The sequence below is a fragment of the Ictidomys tridecemlineatus genome, chromosome 5 (assembly GCF_052094955.1).
Source record: "Ictidomys tridecemlineatus isolate mIctTri1 chromosome 5, mIctTri1.hap1, whole genome shotgun sequence".
Lineage (NCBI taxonomy): Eukaryota > Metazoa > Chordata > Mammalia > Rodentia > Sciuridae > Ictidomys > Ictidomys tridecemlineatus.
Genome location: NC_135481.1, coordinates 170,804,144 through 170,811,410, shown reverse-complemented (window position 1 = coordinate 170,811,410; position 7,267 = coordinate 170,804,144).

Below are 7,267 nucleotides of genomic sequence, written 5' to 3'. Positions count from 1 at the left end.
TTACTATCTAAGTAATGTTTTTATATGTGGTACTGGGGATTAACCTACACCCATTTGTGCTCTACCACTGAGCTGCATCCTCAGCCTTTTTTATATATTTTAAGGCAGGGTCTCACTATTGCCCAGGCTAGACTCAAATTTGCCATCCTCCTGCCTCAGCCTCTCAAGTTCCTGGGATTACAGGCAGGAGCCATAATACCCTGCAATATCGGAGTAATTCTTGCCATCTAAGTTTGAAAACTACTGAGGTGGGATGTCTTTAGGTATCTGACCAGACATACAAACTCACCCTCTCACAGCCTTCTGAAAGACTCTTGAAGTTCTTTCTCTCACACTGTCATTATCACATTCAGTCAATTGGCAAATCATCTCAATTCTATCTTCAAAATATATTCAGAATCCAATGTCCTCTCACAATCTCCACTGTTATTCCCTCAATCACCCTACGCCTTGGATGATTGCAGTCATCTATCTCCTGATAGGGCCCTTTCTTCCCCTATCCATTTTCTACAGCCAGACTGACTCTTTAAAAAATGCCAGGTAAGACTTTACAGTCTTTCTTCTGTCTACGGAATTATATCCTCCAAATACACATATTAAAGTTCTAACTCCCAGTACCTCACAATGTGACTATATTTGGAGTTAGAGTCTTCAAAAAGGCAATTAATTTAAAATGAGGTTATTAGGGTGGGGGCCTAATACCATATGACTGGTGCATTTATAAGGAAAAGAAAATTGGACACAGACATTTAAGGTGGGAAGACAAGGGAGAAAGTGACCATCCATAAACCAAGGAGAGCCAGGCACAGCATATACCTATAATCCCAGGATTTAGGAGGTTGAAGCAGGAAGATTGCAAGTTCAAGGCCAGCCTCAGCACAGACCCTGTCTTAAAAAAAAAGAAAGAAAAAGAAAGAAAGAAAGGAAGGAAGGAAGGAAGGAAGGAAGGAAGGAAGGAAGGAAGGAAGGAAGGAAGGAAGGAAGGAAGGAAGGAAAGAAAAGAAAGAAAAGGGCTGGGGATGTGGCTCAGTGGTAAAGCATCCCTGGGTTCAATCCCCAGTAATAAAAACAAAAATTAAGCCAAAGAGAGAGGTCTCAGAACAAACCAACCTTGTTGATACCTCAATCTTGGACTCCAGAATGTTGAGAGAATAAGCTTCAATGCAGTGTTATGGCAGCGTGACTAAACTAAACTAATATTCTCAACAACAGCTCCCGATTTCATCCAGAGAAAAAGCCAAAGTTCTCACTTAATCGTGCAAACTAAAATAAATGAATACATACATAAACTTACCAGACGGTTGAAAACTCATTGTTTCAGCAAATCAGAAGGTTGAAGAATTACCATTGTTAATGGAAACTAGATTAACAAAGTCTTTGTTACAACAGGAAAAAGAAAATCTAGCATTGGAAGGGAAATTTTGTCATCAGTAAATATTAACTTTAATGATTGTCGTATAAATTAAAATCTCTTCTCAGAAAGTCTAGCCAATTTGGACTCCCTCCTTTCTGATTGCTCTGTCCTTCCATGGACATCATGGAAACAATTTTTTTTTAGTACCTTGTAGTTATATATGATAACAGGGTTCATTTTGACATATTCATAAATGCATATGACATAGTTTTCTCCATCATGGAAATAATTCTTAAGCTCTTTGTCGACAAGACAAGTCCACGCAGATCCCCTCGGTCATTAGAACTGGTTATCTATGGTAGGTTAAGAGCTGAAATACAGCAACACATGCAATTACCTGATGATTTATTGCTGAAGGATCATAAACCTCTAGGCGGTTGCACTGTTTCCACTGAGATATCAAAACTGCTGATGGAAGTTGGGAAAGCTGGTTGGCTTCTGTCCAGGGCAGGCAGCTGGTATTCCATCCAGGAAATTAGCTGGTTCTTATAATTGATACTGTAGGTCCCAATGAAGAAAGAGCCAAGACAGATTTAAATGAGCAGAGCGTGAGAGGTATGGTGAAGCAAAGGAGAGCTAGCTGGTTTGGGTGAAGAGCCTCTTTGAAGATATAGTGATGCCTTGTAGATCTTGTGTACCTGCTAGCTAAGTTCACCAAGGATGTTGTAACAAAATACCCACAGTCTGGGTAGGTAGCTTAAATAACAAGCTTATTTTTTCACCATTCTGGAAGCTGGAAGTTCAAGATTAAGGCTTCAGTAGGATTGGTTTCTTCTGAGGCCTCTCTCCTGGGTTTGCAGAGGGCCATCTTCTCTCTGTGTCCTCACGGAGTCCTTCCTCTGTGTGTGCACACCTTGCTGTCTCTCTGTGTGTTCTGGTTTCCTCTCCTTATAAGAAGACCAGTCAGATTGGAGTAGGGGGCCACCCTACTCCATTTTAATGGCCCCATTTTAATTTACTCTCTTCGTTATAGTTCCTATATCTCAATTGAGTCGCATTCTGAGATGCTGGGGTTTGAGCTTCAACATATGAACTTTTCAGGGGGACAAAATTCATCCCCTTCTACCTAGTACATGCTCTCCCAGCTGCTGTGAGTGTTGGTTGCTACAATGACTCACAACTTTTGCCTTCTCCAGAGAATGGATCTTGGCTAACCTGGGGCACCTTGCCTTGGAGGTTAATCATTCTTCAGCAGCCTGTAACCAAGGCTGCCTGGCTCTATGCTACCCAGGCTGGTCCTCTTGCCTCAGGGTGAGACTGACACTGTGGTGCTATTCCTGCTCCTAAGTTCACTGTGGGATCATGCTAAGACTAGATTCCAGAAGAAAATCACATCTTTGCTCAGTTTCTACCTTTGTCCCACCCAGCCTACCTTCTCCCAGGAGCTGTACCCCACCAAAATCATGTGCATCTGAATCCCTGTCTCAGGTTCTACTTCTAGGGAACTTGACTTCAAACAGTGTTACTTTAGAACTCCTTTAGGATTCTCTTTTTTCTTTTTTAATGTAAAGACCACTTCACAAAGTGAACCTGCAAAAACATTTCAAACATTTCAGACAACTCCTTTGTCCCAGAGCTGTGCTAAAAGGGAGGTAAGACAGACCTAAACATAGGCTAAGACTCAAGGACTAACCAATAGCCTTAACACTTTTCCAAGACCTGTTTAGCATAATTTTTTTCCAATAACCCTGGTACGTTTCCAAGACCTGATTAACATAAATTTCAATCAATGGCCATTTAACATAAATTTCAATCAGCGCCCCTATCCAGTGGCTGTAAACTCATAAACTAATACACTTAAATGGCAATTGCCCTGTCAGGTCCCCTTTCCCCTCTGTGGGAGATCTGTCTCTTTTCTTCTCACTTGAATAAATCCTACTGTTTTTCTCTTCCTTGTCCATGGATTTCATTCTTTAAATATGTGAGACAAGAACCTGAAAAGAAGTCACTGGCAGACAGCTGGGGTCTGGCCCACCTTTGAGAGCTGCAGAGTGCTAGTAGGTAGTAGTGGAGAAGAATCTGGCATGGCTGCAACTCTCAGAGCTAATGCCAGCAGGCAGCCCTCTGTTGTGATTATGTGCTAACACTGAAATGGGTTTTCTCTGCTGTAGAAACCTGCAACTCATGCGGACACTCCACCTCCACTCCTACCCCTCACCCCACAAGCAGAAGAGAGAAGCTGGTTTCTCCTGGAACTCTTGTTTCAGTACCCGAGATTGAACCCAGGGGTGCTTTAAGACGGAGCTACATCTGCAGTCCAGGTCTCGCTAAATTGCTAAGGCTGGCCTTGACTTTATGATCCTCCTGCCCCAGCCTCCCAAGTCACTGGGCTAACAGGAATGCACCACTGTGCCTAGTGAATAATTTTAATTTTACCCCTAGAATCTAAGAACAGAAGGTGAAAAGTGATTCTGTCATTATATTTTGTCTCGTCTCTCTTTGAAATAGCCCTCAACTCTCTGCCGTCCTCTCTATTCCTATAAGCCCTGTCTTCACTCAGGGCATTGTCAACTAAAGCCTGAAAATGACCTGTTTTCCTGCCTTCGTTTATATAGGGTGGCTTTATGTAATACTCTTAGGATATATTTTGTTCTGGCTTAAAACCTTCTACCATATTAGTCTATTTTCTTTTGCTGGAACAAGACATAAGGCTTGACACTTTGTAAAGAAAATAGATCTTTAAAAATTTTTTTTAATTTGTTCTTTTTAGTTCTATATGACAGTAGAATGTATTTTGACATACCAAACATACATAGGGTATAACTTCCCATTTTTGTGACTGTACACAATGTGGAGTTAAACTAGTGGTGTATTCATGTATGAACATAGGAAAGCTATGGCAGATTCATTCTACTGTTTTTCTTATTCTCACACCCCTCCCTTCCATTAATTTCCCTTTGTCTAATCCAGTGAACTTCTATTTCCTTCGAGAACATTTGGCCTTTGGTTTTTTGGGATTGGCTTATTTCAGTTAGCATGATAGTCATCAGTTCTATCCATTTACTAGCAAATGCCATAATTTCATTCTTCTTTATGGCTAAGTATTATTCCATTGTGTGTGTGTGTGTGTGTGTGTGTGTGTATCACATTTTCTTTATCCATTCATCTGTTGAAGGGCACCTAGGTTGGTTCTATTACTCAGCTATTGTGAATTGAGCTGCTGTAAACATTGATGTGGTCCTCTCACTATAGTATGCTGAATTTAAGTTCTTTGGGTATATGCTGAGGTGTGGGATAACTAGGTCAAAGGGTGGTTCCATTCCAAGTCTTCTGAGGAATCTCCATACTTCTTTCCAGAGTGGTTGCATCAATTTTCAATCCCACCAGCAATGTATGAGTGTGCCTTTTCCCCCACATTCTCACCAACATTTATTGTTATTTGAATTCTTTTTTTTAATATTTATTTTTTAGTTGTATCTATGTTATGCTCGAATTCGAGACCCCCAAAAGACCACCAGAGACCAAGATTGATGTAAGCAGCAAAGAGGTGTTTATTGTGAGCTAGCTCGGTCCTCCGTGCACACAGCAACTGGTGACACTGAGAGGCCCCAAGCCCAGGGTTTGCAGCAGTTTTATACACTCTTTGGGGAAGGCAGGGACTTCACATACATCATAGCATCTCTTAGCAAATCATCACACACCGCAGGAAAATCATAAAACAACTCTAAAACATGATTAGCACATTCACTGGTGGGAACAAGTTGGGTAGGGGTGATTGGTTAGTACAAGAGGGGAATTTGTTTGAACTGATTGCTTTAAACCATGAGGGGAGTAGTGCTGATCTACATGGTTTCCCACCATGTTATCAACCACCATAAACTACTGGGAGGGTCATCTAGCATCCCAGGTATTTCCCTGTCTCATGCTGATTGGTGGCTGCTGGGGGGTTGCTATGGGTCAGGGATACCTGGTGCAGCAGATCTCTCCTGTTATTTGTAGATAAACAACTCAGCAGGGTGGGTATGTGCCTAGGAGCGCTCTGTGGGTTTTTCCAAGGACAAAGGTCATGCCCTTCCTTGGACAGTCTTTGCTCTGAGGTAGAGGCTGGTTTTTCAGCTGGACACAATACCTTTATTTTATTTATGTATTTTTATGTGGTGCTGAGGATTGAGCCCAGGGCCTTGCACGCACTAGGCAAGCACTCTACCACTGAGCCACAACCCTAGCCCCAGTTACTTGTATTCTTGATAATTGCCATTCTAACTGGAGTGAGATGAAATCTCAATGTACTTGTAATTTGCATTTCTTTAATTTCTAGAGATGTTGAACCTTTTTTCATATATTTGTTGACCAATTGTATTTCTTCTTCTGTGAAGTGTCTGTTCAGTTCCTTTGTCCATTTATTGAGGGTTTTTGTTATTGTTGTTGTTGTTGTTTGGTGTTAAAGTTTTTGAGTTCCTTATATATCCTGGAGATTGATGCTCTGAGGGGCGTGCGGTAAAGATTTTCTCCCATTCTGCAGGTTCTCTCTTCACATCCTTGATTGTTTCCTTTGCTAAGAAAAAGCTTTTTAGTTTGATCCCACCCCATTTATTGATGCTTGATATTGCTTCTTGAGCTTTAGGAGACTTGTTGAGGAATTTGGTTTGTAAAGTGACATGATAGAGATTTGGGCCTACTTTTTCTTCTAGTAGGTACAGGGTCTCTGGTCTAATGCCTAGGTCTTTGACCCAGTTTGAGTTGAGTTTTGTGCAAGGTAAGAGATAGGGGTCTAATTTCATTTTGCTACATGTGAATTTCCAGTTTTCCCAGCACCATTTGTTGAAGAGGCCATCTTTTCTCCAGTGTATGTTTATAGCACCTTTTGGAGGCTGAACATCCAAGATTGGGCAGCACCATTGGTTTGGCCTCTGGTGATGGCCTTGTAGTGGATAGCATCACAGTGGCAGCAGTGTTTGAGAAAGGGAGAGATCATATGATAAGATAGGAAGCCAGAGAGAAGCCCATAACCTTATGTAATATCCTCCTGGTACAAGTCAAATTCTAATTCCCTTGTATGGTGGACTGAATTTGAAATACCCTCATGTATATAATGAAGAATTTGTGTATATATTTTGCTAAAGGAGTCTTCCATTCTCTTTTTAAAAAGTGTCCTATAGGGGACTGTCTTTAACCCTAAACATGTCCTATTCAACATGTTTATCAGTGAATAAACATGTTGAATTAAAACAGGGAAGAAATGTTCATTAAACTATAAAAAGACTCAAAGCTTGAAGGAATAGTTAGTACACTGGATGGTATCATCAGGCTTTGCAGCAATCTCCATAAGCCAGAATGGAAGACTGCACATGGAAAATCATATTTAACAGGAATATGTGAAAAGGCCTATATTCAGATTCACCTACTCAATTATTTAAGTCTTATTAGTCTTCAGTCCACCAGTCCTTCCTATTAGAAAGCACAAATAAATGGTCCTGCTGTTTTTGCTCCTTCTGATACCCCATTTTGGCAGTCATACCCTACTCAAGATCCTCCCTTCAGGATTTGGAGGAGGAGGTTCAGAGAAACCAGGCCAAAAAAAAAAAAAAAAAGAAGCCCACATGTGAGGCAACTGGTCAACCACTGAGCCATATCCCCAACCATCTGGGTGGGTTTCATAATATCCTTTGTCCCTCTCCTAATTTCCACCATTTTTCTCCTCACCAGGAGCCACACTAATCCTCATTTCAGAGTCTATCTGTAGGTAAATGAGCAAGAAAGTCCTCTTCTGTGAAGGACTCAAAGTTTGGATTTTACTTTATTTTTTTTCTTGAAGAAATAAACCACCTAAATGAACGTATTGGTTTCAAAGATACTAGTTAATAAACCCCAAAAGGAAAAATTAAATCATTACTAAAAGCACATGAAAGAATA